Genomic DNA, 16,710 nt, shown 5'->3' on the forward strand with positions numbered 1-16,710 from the left:
TCTAAAAGAGGTGGCTGCAGAGATAGTGGATGCATTGGTTGTGATCTTCCAAAATTCCCTAGATTCTAGAAAGATCCCAGCGGATTGGAAGGTAGCAAATGTAACACCACTATTCAAGAAAGGAGGGAGAGGGAAAACGGAACTACAGGCCAGTTAGCCTGACATCAGTCGTGAAAATACTGGAATCCATTATAAAGGAAGTGGTAACAGGGCACTTAAAAAATCATAATACGATTAAGCTTTATGAAAGGGAAATCGTGTTTAACAAACTTATTAGAGTATTTTGAGGATGTAACTAGCAGGGTATATAAAGGGGAACCAGTGGATGTAGTATAGTTGGATTTCCAAAAACCATTCGATAAGGTGCCACATAAAAGGTTGCTACGCAAGATAAGGGCTCATGGGGTTGAGGTATTATAATAGCATGGATAGAGGATTGTTTAATGGACAGAAAACAGAGAGTAGGGATAAACGGGTCTTTTTCAGGTTGGCAGGCTGTAACTGGTGGGGTGCTGCAAGGATCAGTGTTGGGGCCTCAGCTATTTACAATCTATATTAATGACTTGGATGAAGGGACCGAGTGCAATGTATCCAAGTTTGCTGATGATACAAAGCTAGGTGGGAAAGTAAGCTGTGAGGAGAACACAGAGCCTGTAAAGGGATATAGACAGGTTAAGTGAATGGGAAATAAGGTGGTAGATGGAGTATAATGTGTGGTTATTCAATTTGGTGGGAAGAATAGATAAACAGAATATTTTTTAAATGGTGCGAAACTATTAAATGTTGGTGTTTAGAGAGATTTAGGTGTCCTCGTACAGGAAACACAAAGTCAGCATGCAGGTGCAGCAAGCAATTAGGAGGGCAAATGACATGTTGGCCTTTGTTGCAAGGGGTTGGAGTACAAGGGTAAGGAAGTCTTACTACAATTGTACAGGGCTTTGGTGAAACCACACCTGGAGTACTGTGCACAGTTTTGGTCTCTATCTGAGGAAGGACATACTTGCCTTGGAGGCGGTGCAACGAAGATTTATCCCTATGAGGAGAGATTGAGTAGATTGGGCCTATACCCTCTGGAGTTTAGAAGAATGAGAGGTGATCTCATTGAAACATGTAAGATTCTGAGGGGGATTGACAGGGTCGATGCTGAGAGGGTGTTTCCCCTGGCTGGAGAGTCTAGAACTAGGAGGCATAGTCTCAGGATAAGGGGTAGGCTATTTAAGACTGAGATGAGGAGGAATTTCTTCACTGAGGATTGGGCCTCTGCCCCAGAGGGCTGTGGATGCTGAGTCGTTGAGTATATTCAAGGCTGAGATCGATAGATTGTTGGACTCTAGGGGAATCAAGAGATATGGGGATCGGGCGGGAAAGTGGAGTTGAGGTCCAAGATCGGCCATGATCTTATTGAATGGCGGAGCAGGCTCGAGGGCGCCGTATGGCCGACTCCTGCTCCTAATTCTTATGTTCTTATTAACCCTGTGTTGCACCTCCCCGGTACAGCAGGGTACAGCCTGACTGGGGCCACCTCCAGCTGTTATCTGCCAGTGGGGAACCACCATCTTTAACACGGCAATCCATCTGACAATTTACAGCAGCTGAAACAATGATGTGTTTTAAATGGTTGGTACAGTAGGAGATATTTTTCCTCCAGGACCTGGTTTTTTAATCCAGCCCATGGTGATGACTGAAAGTTCCCTCTCTCTGCCAAGTACAGGAAACTTTGTGTTATCCGGAGGCTAAATGTCCGGCAAGCTCGAGCCACCGGCAAAAATCAGGAGCTGTTTTGTTAGGTTTTCTTTCTTCTCGTGGCTTTTTTTTTCCAACAGTCAGGCTCTGCAAAGTCTCTGTAGCTTAGCAACAGCTTTAGAGAGACGCTTCCAAGGTACGGGCCGACTGTTTAGAAGCTGTTGCTAAGCAACAGTGTTTGTTGTCAGATACGGAGATGAAAAGCTCCGTACGCTTCAACATTAACACTGGTGTGTCCGGCAGTTTTGAGGGAACGGCAACAGCTCGGTCCCGTCGGTGCCGGATAGCCCGAAGTTTCCTGTAGAACCTCTGGTGAAGTGAATTGGGGCAGTTTCAGTCAACCTCCTAATGGGCATGGAGTTCTAGAACAAAACCGTGTGGTGCCCAATTGGTAGTCTTACTGCAAGAGATCATAAGGATAGCTTGAGTAGGAAATAGAGCGTTTACACTGACGTATAGGGGTTCTGAGGTTGAGTTAAGTTGTGGACTAGAGGTGTAGCTGGCTTGGGCTTGCTCGACGGTCATTCTAGTGTCCAAGGCATATTAGCTTCCTCAAATCTGACCCCTCATCTTAATGAGCACTTCTAGGGCCCGTCAGCCCCTTGACCGAGCTATCCAATTACTCTCACTCCCCTGTCCTTTCCCCACAGCGCTGCACATTTTTCCCCTTCGAGTATTTATCCAATTCACTTTTAAAAATTAATATTGAACCTGCGTCCACTGCCCTTTCAGGCAGCACATTCCCGATCATAACAACTGGCTGTGTTAGAAAATTCTCCTCATCTCCCCTCTGGTTCTTTTGCCAATTACCTTAAATCTGTGTCCTCTGGTTACCGACCCTCCTGCCAGTGGAAACAGTTTCTCTTTATTTACTCCATCAAAGCCCTTCACAATTCTGAACACCTCTATTAAAGCTCCCCTTAACCTTCTCTGCTTTAAGGAGAACAACCCCAGCTTCTCCAGTCTATCCATATAACTGAAGTCCCTCATCCCTGGTACCATTCTAGTGAATATTATCTGCACGCTCTCTAAGGCCTTGACACCCTTCCTAAATCGTGGTGCCCAGAATTAGACACCACTCTCGCTGGGGCCTAACTAGTGATTTGTAAAGGTTCAGCATAACTTCCTTTTTTAACAATTTTTACACAGTGTCTGTTCCAGCGTTCTACCCTCATGTAGAATTGTATCCTTGCAGCCATGTGATTTTGTAAGCACAGTAGTGATGTTTCTGTAAGCTGCAGTGCCCTGCAATTGTCTCAATATATCTCCCTCCCTGTAGTTAGGTAGCAATGAGTTGTTGGTGTGCAATTGGCAGCTTTCCCGGGTTAAATAACAAAGGATCACTCGGTTTCAGCCTTGGCTCAGTGGGTTTCCAGCCAAGAGGGCAGACGAGGCCTCGGTTTAATGTCTCATTCAAGAGACAGCAACTGCGACAGTGCGGCACTCCCTCAGTACTGCACTGAAGTGTCGGCCTGGACTTTTGTGCTCAAGTCTCTGGATGGGACTTGAACCTTCTGACTCAATGGCGAGAGTGCTGCCCACTGAGCTGCAAGTCAGGATTATAATGCTTGCTCTGTACTATATGGCCAAAAGCTGTGGCACCTCACCAGGCAGAGTGTAGAGACTGATGGACGTATAAATACTAGCTGTGGCATGGTGCCCTCGCTGTTAAAAAGTCAATTTAAGTACCTAACACAGAGACAAGGGTTGAGGAATCAATTTTTTTTTTAAAGGCATGGGAAAGTCTTGAGGGAGTGGTCCTGTTAAAAGTGATCTCCCCAGTTATGATAAACTCACCTGAAATGTACTTGAATTTTTTTTCCTTGGACGACTGTTTTGCAGCCGCCGTTGGACCCACAAGTCACGTCTCACAGTCTCCCCGTTGGGCTGCTCTGGTGACATCAAGTAAGGGAAGGTGTCCCAGAGTGGCTCCATTGCAAAGGTCTATTCCCCAACTACAGATTGATGACCCTGGGTTGGAGGGCTTGAGGGTGCTTTGAAATTGTCCGTCCCCCCCCCCCCACCCCCCCCAGTGGAGCTGCTGCAGGAGACTCCGTGATTTGCATCAGTGGAGCGGCTCAGCGGGGATGGGGACCCTCCGTTAGCTTTGGTTGAGTCGCTAGCACCGTGTGTGTGTGGTTAGTGTTCTTTTTCTTGTCACGTGTTGGTATCTGCCCACACTTCTCTAATGATTATTTAATACCTTTCTTGGGACAGTGGTAGAAATATTTCTTTCAGTTGCACCTGTTCTCACTGATCGAGAATGAAGAAAGTGGTGCTACCAGCATCAATCATTTGTGAAGTTAAAGAGGTACTTTTCATATATATGCACAAAAAGTCAAAGGATATGAATAAAACCCATTCCACCCATTGTAGCTCATCCTTCTCATACCCTAGCTCTCCCATTATAACATCCAGATGTGTTGTGCATGTTTTTATTTTTGTTTCTACCACCGTGTCTGGGGAGCTTTCACTGAGTGAAGGGAAAGCCCGGCTGTACTGCGGCGAGGAGACAATTTGTACAAGTGAAGACTCTGACCTGTCTGTACTGTTAACCCTCAGGACAGACTCCAGTCAGTCCTTTGTTAGTGGTTTAATCCTCACCACAGCTGACACCTTCATCCAAATCAACTGGAAAATGGGCTTTGTCTTCAAAGCCTGATTTATAATGTCGCAGGTAATGGGAGAGATTTCAGGCAGTCTTCGTAACACTATGTAAAATCTACTGGTCACTCAAATTGGAAAAGCTCGCTGTATATGTTGTGCTTTTTATTCATTACCTTGCAGTTGGATGGTCAGCTCTATTGAGATGAGAAATATACACTCTTGGAATAGGGACTGGATTTGCCAAGTTAGTGGTACAAAGCTGCTGGTGAATGGAGGCGAGTCTCTGGGTCCCAGCGTTCTCGCTCTCGAGTTGCTGCTTCTGTTTGTTTCAAGTCGTGATTGGGTTGTTTTGAATTACCTGTTTATAAATCAGTGACGTTCGAGGCGGTTTGTATTCTTTCAAGTGCTGCCTTCCACGTGCCCGAGAGCTCAGTTTGCTTTCCAGCTTATGACAGCCTGCAAAATGTAGTAACATTCAGGATGAGAGTTTGTTTTTTGGGATGGTAGTAACTTTTGGAGGGTTGCATTGAGGTGAGGAGCGGGTGGGAGGAGATTTTGGTGCAGGATTAATAACTGGCCTTCATGCACAGACTGGTCTGGGGCTTTTGCTTTAATCGCTGCCTAATCAAGCTCTTGCTGCTCACTAACCTGCTCACTAACCTAGGGCTACTTGTTGGTCAGGGCTTGCGGGCATTGCAGGTTGTTGCGTGAAGCCTTTCCACACTGACACACAAGTCATGTATGTACAAAAAAAAATACTTGGCTGAAACATGTCTATTGTTGTAAACGATAGAGTTTTCACCACCCAGTCTTTGAGCTCAAGTAAAACAGCTCAAAGAAACCTGCCTAAAATGAAACCGATTTAAACTAACCAGCTGGCTGCCAATCGGAGGCCAAATTGTCAAATTCCATGTTCAATATTTCTTTAAAGAAAGAAAAGATGTTTTTTGTTTGCTGACCACGACCTTTAATCCTTTGAAAAGAAATCTGACAGAATTCTGCAAAGTCTGGCTCCAGCCAGTAAAGCTAGAATCTAAGGAGTTGATGCCAGTTGACTGTCAGAAGATGACTGAAGTTGGGCCAGAAGACCCGGGTGGCAATACAACGGAGACTGTCACTCGGAGACTGTCACCTTCGGTGAGCAGTAACACCACTGGGGATGGAGGAAGAATGGGCAACACTTCCAGTGCAGCTACAGTTACCGTGCCAACAAGAAGAACCACAATTCTGTCAGTGGCCAAGACCACCTTGAAACGGAGGACCTATAATTTCAGGCACCTGATGAAAGCATCTCTCATCAGCTTCAACAGAAGACTAACAATGTTGGAGGACACAGGTTTGGACCTTAAAGACGGCTTCAAGCATTTACAGAAAAGGCAAGATAATTTAAGCTTGCAGCTGAAGAACATCACCCGTATGTTGTCCGCTCCCCCCAAAGACAGACTGATTTCCGACCTCCATTGGAAGTATGTAGATGTTGGTGACAAGTTGACCGCTTTGCAAGTACGACTGGAGATTCTTATTGATGGTTTTGCCGCCTTGGCCGAGGAAATCTCTGAGATGAAAAAAAGGAGGACTTCGCTTACCAATAGTGATCAACCAGGCCTTGGGAAAATTACCACTAGCTCTCCTAGGAATCTGTTCACCAAGTACTCCAGAGGACGTTCCACAACCAGATCGCAAGTGAGGCCAACACCTTATGAAAATAACGACAAAACTTTCAGGTTTGTTTCCACAAGACCTTCTGCTAAAAGTCGCTCTCTCAGCACAGCAGTGCAAGTAAAAAGCAAAGCATTTCGCTTTCACAGAAAAGCAGCTTCTACTGTTGATCCCGTGACATCTGTACGAACACGTGTCAAACCCACAGCCTCTCCTGTGCAACCCACAGGCAAAGCCCAGGTTAACGGGAAATCTGTAGTGCCTGCTAATTATGGGCCTAAAAAGCCAGCTCTTTCTGGGAAAGGCAGAGCTGTTGTCAGGCAGATCCCCACAACAGCTATCTCAACAATAACAGTGAAAGCTGCAGCCACACCTGAACTAGTCTCGTCTACAGCATTTATATTGCGTTCAAATGTGACTATGGTCATCACAGAGCCTAAGGATTTGACCACTCAACCAGTTCCGACAGCTGTGCTCGAGAAACCCACAAAACCACGTCTACGAGTATCGGGAATGAAAGTAAAAACTGGATACGTAGAGACTGTAAATAATGCACCGGTCCCAGCTAGGGCTAAGGGGAAAACACATTCCAGTGGTAAAACTGTCGCAGAGTCCAAGGATAAAACAAAACTTGGTAAAAATGGAACTGGGCAGTCCAAGGATAAAACAAAACTTGGTAAAAATGGAACTGGACAGTCCAAGGATAAAACAAAACTTGGTAAAAATGGAACTGGACAGTCCAAGGCTAAAACAAAACCCGGTGGTAAAACAACCACAGAACATCTTGATACTACTGTGAAACCCTCTGCAGCACCAGCACGTAACCGAGGTGGGTCCCAAAGGCATAAAATCAAGCACCCATTATCAAAAGATAGTAACGTACCATCCATCCGCAGGGGAGGAAAGGCCTTCTCTACATCAGGTGCGACCACATTGTCCCTCGTGACGGCACAGCCTAAAATTGCAGACAAAGCCAGAGTGCTGCCAACATTGGCATCTGCCAGGAAGATCTCCGAGAAGATAGAAACCTGGCTGACAGTCGCCACAATGCTCCCAGCAACTGCAGCCTCACTGAAAAGATCAGAAAATCAACGAATAAGTGGGTCACGTTCTAGAAAATGTGACCGCGATGATCCCCCAAGGAACAAACTGGCAGGAAGCAGAAAGAGAAAGACTAAAAAAGTGACGGCACTAGACATTCTGCAGCTCCTGCGAGGAGGGCATCAGCACTATTCCAACTCCAATGGGAGAGTCAAGGACCTGCCCCTCTATATCACCCTGGGCCGCCTCGCCATACCGATAAAAATCATCCCAGATTGATGAGCTTCTCTGCTGGCGTTCAGAGTTCATCGTAATGAAAAATTGGTGAACAGACACTTCCATCTAGTAACTGGTCTTGTGCTCGAGAATCTTATTTGCCGAAGTGTAAGGTTCACATTCACTGAGAACTGTGCGAGATTCTTTTGCACTTATCTGTATAAAATGACGTACAAGGTAAATGTCAAACATTTTGGCGGTGTTATGTAATGTAGTTTGTGAAAGTAAAATGTAGCTCATTTCAAACCGTAATGAGGTGCAAATAACTACCTCAATTCAAGTGACGCACTTGGTTTCCTTGCATTTGTTCTATTGGAATAATCTGTACAGAAGCCTGTCTTTTTAATAATTTATTGAATTCAACAAGCTAGTCTCTCTTTGATTCAAATATTCAATCATTGCACCCAAAGGAAATGGGTGTCACATTGCACCTCCACACATTCTTCAGATTAACTTTAACCGAGGTTGTTTTCAGTGGAGTGCTTGTGGTTCACCTGCTGAAGGATTGTGAATCGTTCCACTTAGATCGAATGTCTGTCTCGTTGTATTTCATGACCTGCGTCCCCGAGACTGACGTAGATTTAACAATCAGTTCATTACAGTGGTCAACGAGCCACATCCTTGTGGTCAGGTCGGCAGTGTGTGTGAGTACAGGAACTCCACGGCAGCGCTAAGGTAAAAAGAGACTGAATTTCAAACTCTTCTGATTCTGGGTGCACCTGGGCTCAACCTCGAGCTCATTTGATTTCACTCGCCCATCTCCCCTCGATGTCGGTCGTTTGCTTACACGATCAATGCTGTTTTGACTTTTTTTCTCTAAGAGTACTTAAATCCTTTTTATTAACTGGGATTGAAATCTCCCTTTTGAAAGTTAGCGCTGCCAAATAGAAAATGAAACCCAATAACATCACCTTTAGCTGTTTAAATGTAGCACTGCATTTAATAACCTCTTGCTGTGTTACTAGGCTAACTGTCCGCAGCACTGAAGACAGTCTATAAAACGCAAATCTATTTTGGATTCATGATTTTTTAAATCATCACCCCAAAGAAGTAACCTATTTTCACCATTCCGTATTCTCCATGTATCATCGTCCAAAGAGAAGGCGGAGGTTAGTGCAAGTCACTTCAGGGCTTTGTACTGTCTGATCCTGTGCTAACATGTTGGTCGGATGCTCTTCCCAACACCTGTTTTATAGAAGGCCATCTTCTGGGGTACCTCAGCTATTTATCTCCCATCTGACTGTTATCCATGAAGAGAAAGTTCCTTCCGTCATTGTAATCAGTAAGTTCACACCTTTAAGCTATGTGGTGGTATATTTTCCCCCATCTCTAACTTAAGGGGGAAATAACTGACTAGTGTAAAGCAGAGAACAGCATTTTATATTTGCATCCAGCTTGATGCTAAAATTAGCAAACAAAAGAAAATATCCCTCCGTCTTTGTGCTTTACAGACATTCTATGAAGTTGTATTTGCTTTTAGCAAGTCTTCAATCCAGTGCTTGGCTGACGTACTTTTCACACTTTCAGCTGACTGAGGTCCAGGTGTGTGTAGGTTTTTTCTTCTAAGAGGTGACGGTCCTGGTTTTCACGATCCTCATTTAATGTAATGGATCCTCCTCAGTCACTCAAAACATTTGCTTCTGTTGTTTATTGACTTTGACCGATTTCCAGAGGTGTTAATTCTGGTCCAGGCCAGCTGTAGCTGAGTAATTCAATGGAGGGCCAGACCAGAAGGGTCACTCTCGAAACTCCATCTAAAGAAGCCTCGAGTTTGCATCCTCCGAGAAGCACACCTCTGCCTCCTAGTTATCAGGAGAATAGGGACCACTATTATGAATGATTATTGCCCAGAGGAATTTCACCCCATTGGCTATTGGACTTTCTCATTCTCAGCATTTCCAACCTTTATAGATGATCCCATTCACACACATATTTTGAAAAGGTTGGGAGAGCCACATTTAAGAGAGAATTTTTCTGTATCCTCCAACACTACAGAACTTACTCCAGCTCTAGTCACATTTGTTCAGCTTTGGGACTCCACATTTGCTCTGATTATCGACCAACATCAACAGAAGAAGTGACAAAACTGTTGAAAGCTGCAACCAATGGCCAATTGATGTAACATTGACCACAATTCACCCTTCAGCTTGCTCCAGTGCCAGTGCAGATCGGTTGGTCCTGATCAGTGGAGTTTGTGCAATATCCCTATTTACAGAATCAGCAGGAAATAATGTTGGTGAGTGGAGACTTTCTGCTGATACAGTAAACCAAGGAAGTCTTTCTCAGGACCTACCTGATGGACTACTTTCAATCAACATTCTTGCTGTGGTAGGTTTCTCCAAGGCCATGGTGGGATTTGCACAGATTGCTGAAGTAATCTCTCTTGCACCAAGATAGCGCCAGCTTTTTAGTGATGCTGGCATTCACAAGTCTGCCGTAATTTACGTTTGACCCCTCAGATTCTCTCGAAGCAGCCGCTCAATAAAACCGTGGAATATTAGGAAGACTGGGCTTTCTTGTAAAATAGGAAAAGCCCCAGCTACAGCAATCTCTGCCCTTCATTGGAGCTCACGTCCACTCACTGCCCGGTACAGCCATGCTACTGGTGAATTACCTCACGGTGGGTCACTGCCCCTTGCCCATCAAAAGTGGCCGCCTGCTGAAGCTGCCTGTAGGTGGGTGGGTCTGTTACAAGAACCTGCAAATCAGTGAAATATGTGGTGCAACATAGGTCCAGCCATTTGTATCGTAGCCATGATCACCGGGCGTGCCTGGCTCAGGGCCTCGGGGGACGGGGCGGTGGTGGGTGAGCAACATTTACATTTTAAAGGCACCTTCCAGCCACCCTCAACCAGCAACTTTTCAAACCGTTTTTATCCTGTTCTTCCTTGGACCACGGGCTCACTTACACTGCGGCAAAGCAAAACATCAGTCTTGCCGTAACGCACTCCAGATGGTGGAGTTGGGCCATGGAATATTTGGGCCAGAGTGTTTGATTTACTCCACCTCCTATACCTTGACACTTCTTCACTAATTATTGCCCAGAGGAATTTCGCCCCATTGGACTTTCTCATTCTCAGCATTTCCAACCTTTATAGATGATCCCATTCACACACACATTTTGAGAAAGGGGCTCCAGGTATGAGAGCCTTCATCTATTGGTCTGGCTCCTGAGAGAGTGAACTTCTAGGTTTCTCCCCTAGGGCTGAATTTTAGTCCTGGGTAGTGTCGAGCTTCATGAGTGTTGCTGCAGGTCCACCTGTCCAGGCAAGTAGAGATGTTAAGACTTAAAAAATCTGAACCCTGACTCCAACCCGCCCACTTCTGGGCTTTACAGAGGCGGGACTAGGGGAGGGCAGCTAACCCCCTCCAATGAGGCGGATTGGCAATTTCAGTATTTTAATGAGGCTCTGCAGGTTTTATAGTGGGCGGCCAGGTTTCCCAAGCTTCCGGTAAGTTAAGGTATTTGTCAGTAACTAGCACCTGCCAAACAAATTAATATTCATCATGCAAAACTATATGTATATGGTCAAAACAGGATCTTCAGTTCATTTCATTTAAAACTTTTGATGATCTTGTACTTACTTCAGCATGCAGTGTCAATGAGCGCCATGATTTGCTGGGAGTCCCACCACTTGTTAATCAAAATTTCATTCGGGCAATTGGCAAGTGACAGTCATGTTTTCTTTGCCTGTAACTCTGTGTGAGTTTCATTTGTGTGAGGAAATGCAAGAATTTCACCCTCCCCCACCCCACCCCTCTCAGAAATGATCGTCTTTGTGTTTTGGCCACTTATGAGCCAAAATGCATAGGACTTCTCTCAACGCAAGGATTTACTGTCGAGATTTACTGCAGTGCATCCTGTCTAGTTCGCAGATGACACGAAAATTGGTGGGGTGGTAAATTGCGAGGAGGAAAGCCTCAGGCTACAGGACGATATAAACGGGTTGGTCAGATGGGCGGAAAAGTGGCAAATGGAATTTAACCCTGAAAAGTGCGAGGTGATGCATTTTGGACGGACAAATAAGGCAAGGGAATACACAATGAGTGGTAGGACCCTAGGAAGTACAGAGGGTCAGAGGGACCTTGGTGTACATGTACATAAATCCCTGAAGGCAGCGGAACAGGTAGATAAGGTGGTTAAAAAGGCATATGGGATACTTGCCTTCATTAGCCGAGGCATAGAATATAAGAGCAGGGAGGTTATGATGGAGCTGTACAAAACGCTGGTGAGGCCACAGCTGGAGTACTGTGTGCAGTTCTGGTCACCTCACTATAGGAAGGATGTGATTGCTTTGGAGAGGGTGCAGAGAAGATTCACCAGGATGTTACCTGGGATGGAGCGCCTCAGCTATGAAGAAAGACTAAACAGGCTGGGGTTGTTTTCCTTGGAGCAAAGAAGGCTGAGGGGGGACCTGATTGAGGTGTACAAAATAATGAGGGGCATAGATAGGGTAGATAAAGAGGAACTTTTCTCCTTAGTGGGGGGGTCAATAACAAGGGGGCATAGATTCAGGGTAAGGGGCAGGAGATTTAGAGGGGATTTGAGGAGGAACTTTTTCACCCAGAGGGTGGTTGGAATGTGGAACTCAATGCCTGAAAGGGTGGTGGAGGCAGGAACCCTCACAACATTCAAGAAGCATTTGGATGAGCACTTGAAATGCCATTGCATACAAGGCTATGGACCAAATGCTGGAAAATGGGATTAGACTGGACAGGGATGGATGGGCGGCGCAGACACGATGGGCCGAAGGGCCTCTTTCTGTGCTGTAAAACTCTATGACTCTATCTTGCGTACTGTAGTCACAGTGCACCAGTCGTGGACGTTGAGCCCTGTGAAAGGGACAACGGTCAAGCAAACTGCTCTGTCCTGGGTGGTGTCGAGCTTCTTGAGTGTTGTTGCAGGTCCACCTGTCCAGGCAAGTAGAGAGTTTTCCATCACACTCCTAACTTGAGCCTTGTCGATGGTGAAAAGGCTTTGAGGAGACAGGAGGTGAGACACTTGTTCAGAGTAATTAGCCTCTGCCTAGCTTTTGTAGCTACCCTGTTGATGTAGCTGATCCAGTTGAGCTCTGGTTACTGGTGATCCCCAAGATGTTGGTGGAGCAATTAACAGTGGTGGCGCCATTGAAGGTCAGGAAGTGGTGACGGCTGAGCTGTCTCTTGTTTAAGATGGTCATTATCTGTCACTAGGTGGCATGCATGTAACCAGCCACTTGTCAGCCCAAGTCTTGATGTTATCGCAGGTCACAGAATCACAGAAACCTCACAGTACAGATAGAGGCCATTTCGGCCCATCGAGCCTGCACCGACACATATCCCACCCGATCCCCGTAACCCCACGTATTTAATCCCCCTAACACTAAGGGTCAATTTTTATCATAGCCAATCAACCTAACCCCGCACATCTTTGGACTGTGGGAGGAAACCGGAGCACCCGGAGAAAACCCACGCAAACACGGGGAGAATGTGCAAACTCCACACAGACAGTCACCCGGAATGGGCTGCTTCAATATTGCAGGAGTTGTGGATGTAGATGAACACTGTGGAATCGTCAATGTACCAGACCTTATAATAGATTAGGCAGCTGAAGATGGTTGGGCCAAGGATGCTTCCCTGAGCAATGCCTGCAATGATGTCCGGGGTTGCGATGGTTGGCCCCCAACAACCACGACCATCTTCCTGTGTGTCAGGTATGACTGCAGCCACTGAAGGGTTTTCCCTTCAACCCCCATTGACCAGTTTTTTCTAGGCTGCTTGTTGCTTCTATTCTGGCATTCAGCCCTTGTGGCCATGTCTGGATCAAGAATGTGATGAGGTCTGGAGCAAGTGGATCTAGCGGAACTGAAACTGAGTGTTGGTGAGCAGGTGATCAGTGAGAAGATGTTATTTGATGACGCTGTTGATTACTCCTTCCATCACTTATCTGATTAATAGGAGGAGGCTGATGGAGCGGTAATTGTCTGGCCTCAATAAGTTGTGCTTTTAGCAGACAGGACATACCTGGCCAATCTTCCACATTGTCTGGTAGATGTCATCGCTGTATTTCTTGTTGTTTGAATGTACTTCAACTTCGATGTAAGGAGCTCGCTCGCTCTCTTTGTGCCTCTTGGTTCTTTATCTGGCCTGGTGCTCGTTTAATGTCATTTGTGACTTCTCTCATTCCCGTTTTGTCTTTGATTAAAAAATTAAGATGTTTCTTCTATATGCAGAGAGGTGGGGAAGAGCATCTGCCCACAGTTTTACCAATAAATTCAAAGTTAAATAACTCGGTCACAAATTTCAATCATGTGCTTTTTTGTGACAAAGCAGGAAGTCTCGTGGTCACTGCTGTTGGTAAGTATTCACCTCCCCATCCCCCCAAACAGAGTTCCCATTCCAAGTAGGGCATTAAAAAGTGATAGCAAAGGCAAAGCAAACTGTCAAAGGGGAATCAATCTTGTGCACTTCCTTGGAGGGTGGAATCCCATTCCGGGTGGCCTCGCTGAAAGTTAATGGGCACAGTGCATGCACACATTGCTGAACTAGAGCAACAAGATGTAAAATTGATGAACTGAACCAAAACCATCAATCTGGGCAGGAGTGATCTCTCTGTCGGTAGCAGTTGAGGCCTATTGAAGGATAGAGTCAAAATAAGTTGCAAACAGGCAACCGACTTGAAATATTAGGTTAAGTCATCTGGTTCAGATACCAACAAAAACTGTGTTCTTGGCAGTTTTTTGCAACATACTTGGCTCTGCTTATGTCAACTATCAACAAGTCTAAGTCACCATTGACCATTTGCCGTGGAGAGCAGAGATTATGTGAGATTATTAACATTTCGGGGCAATGGACTTTCCCTAACAGGCTGGATGAGCAGCAAAGAATAACGGCTCCTGTCTATTAACGGACTGCAAATAACTGACCTCTTCTAGTTTTGGCGCTACATGTTCTGGTTTCTTTTCAGGTATTGCACCTTCTGGACAATTATTACAAAACTTAAAAAAGAACCAGTTGTATTTTTAAATCACGTTGAGCTTGTAACTTCTATTTAAGTAATATTTCTATATCGCGTTTACATTGATATTTTAAAGTGTTAAGTCTTAAAAAAAACCAATTCTATGCTTTTCCTTTTGTCATAATAAAGATTCATTAATGAGATCGATCATCGTTTCACAACCGGCTGTGTTCAGGATTGTTTCACTGTTCTGTGATTTCTCTCCTGCTAAGCATCATCATTCCGTCATGGTACAATTACCATGCGTTGCGAGCTGAGCTATCTTTAAACACCTTGCTCCGAGGTACAAGCACTTCCAGCGCTGAGCTTCACTTGGCTGGAGGATGGAGCACAGGATTGGCCTTGTAGGGTCAGAACCCTGTCTCTGAGCAGCGTTCCTATCTAGAGTGGCTCCACACTGAGAACGGAGCTTAGCGTTATTACGGGCTATTTCGAGAGTGACCACACCTTTTTTTGCCTCTGTTGGATGCATATCATGGAGCCTTGTGGGCCACACCTGACATTTAAATCCATGTCCCATCAATTTGTGTATGTCTTACGTTGCTGGTGCGAACGGATCTTGGTGTCCTGATTTAGGATTTAGCCACCGTTGATCAATAGCACTAAAACAGTCCTTTTACTAAACCTCCAGGTCCACAAAACTGAAAGAGGGCAAACCAGCAAATCAACCTTGGCTTCAGGATCTAGATTGCCAAAGTTTGAGGTTCACATGGCCCAGTTTGGATGCTCCTGCTCAATATCTTGCAACTTTTAGGCATATGGGGGAAATATAAGAATGTAGGAATTGTTAGATGAGAAGACCGCGGTCCCTCTAGTTCGCCTTCTACCATCCTGGTAATCACATGATGCAAGAATAATGGAGTTGTTGGCCAATCGCAGCGATCAATCTCGATCAATGAGTCTACAACCGACCCAGACATGAGTCGCGGTAAACCCCCAGTGGCGGAGAGCTTTGGCAATCATGGGTCCAAAGTCACCTGTTCCTCCCACTTCCCATGTGTCCTGTCTCAAATTACTCCGAACTTTCTTACTAGAAAGCAATTTTATTTATTTGTAATAATTTTGTTACAACACTGAGAAAATATTCCCTTACTTCCTGGATTAGGAAGTCGGCCATTAATGGTTCAGTCAGGGTGTCCAAACAACGCTGCCAACACCAGGGGAGCACTGGTGGCATTTCTGGTCATCAAGTGTCATACAGAGGTAGTGTTTATTTTTTGAAGTGTGATGCAACAAAATAGGCTACAACTTTAACCGAAAAGGTTGATTGTCACTCCTGACCAGGTTGGCAGGTTTGCTGGGGTCGGCCTGCTTTGTTAAATAAGCGCAATGTGCTGTCATATTACTGGGCTCGTGCAGCTGTCAAGCCAGCATCTCATTGGGTCACGGTGATTATTCTATTCTTTGACATCCTGTATCCGTCCAGACGATTGAGTGACATTCTGTTATATAAAGTTAGAGGATGAGATGATTGGGTGTGAAGCCATTTGCATTGAACCTTGATTTCTTCACAGAGCAAGCTACGCAATTGTGTGCCTACTGCCCTACAATGCAGTCGGAACTTAGACTGTTTTCAATATCTGGATTATTCCTGAGAATACAAATAAAATTCTCTTTGGAAGCGAGTCAAACAGCTCACTCTTGATCATCTTCAATTCAGACCAGCATCTCCGTGTGTTTAAGTGTTGGTGAATCCAGGAAAGGGAAGAGTAAGGCCAAGTCTTGAAGATTAAGGCTTTGCAGAATGTAATGTTAAAGCAAATGATTTCTGTGTCGCACAATATACATACACACAGCCAGTAACCTGACCCATAGACAATCACAGCGCAGAGAAAAGCCACTCAGCCCATCATGTTACTGACTTGTTGCTGGAGCAATCCAAAACTAATCCCACTGCCCTGCTCTCTTCCCTGCCCCCACCACAGCCCTGTATCTCTGGACTCGTCTTTAAGCTGCTGTATCCGCGAGATGCTAGACAAACAGTCGCTCCTCCATTGCCAACACAGCTTGTCCTGCCCTCAATAGCAGAATATGCCCAGCCTGATCACCCGTACTCATGCACAGCAGTGGAGACTGACAGGTCAGGTACTGCATGTGACTTTCAGCTTTCACCCAGTTTGTATTGGACAGTGTGAAGCCTGGTTTCAGGGTGGGAGCCTCAAATAGGCAACTGTGTCTGCATACATATTCACAGGAAGTTCCGGGGCCAGTGTCGAAACATGCGATGTTCATGACCACAGACGTTGCCTCAAAATCAGTGCATCCGTCTTCATAATAATTTTTCCTGTAACTACAGGGGAGCAGTGGTCTTGTGAGCACCTCTCGGTCAAACAATCTCAGCTGTCAGTTGATGCTTTAAGGTGCTCGGAGTACAATATGCTTGGACA

At 45.4% G+C, this 16,710-nt stretch overlaps 1 protein-coding gene across 12 annotated transcripts in view; it reads left to right on the forward strand.

Moving 5' to 3' along the window:
• Positions 1 to 16,710, forward strand: part of hspg2 (heparan sulfate proteoglycan 2) — a 647,132-nt gene that overhangs the window by 337,478 nt on the left and 292,944 nt on the right. The gene's annotated exons all lie outside the window — the stretch shown is intronic.

This window comes from Somniosus microcephalus, chromosome 25 (genome assembly GCF_052327205.1).
Source record: "Somniosus microcephalus isolate GS21.2 chromosome 25, FLI_Smic_1.0, whole genome shotgun sequence".
NCBI classification, from domain to species: Eukaryota; Metazoa; Chordata; class Chondrichthyes; order Squaliformes; family Somniosidae; genus Somniosus; species Somniosus microcephalus.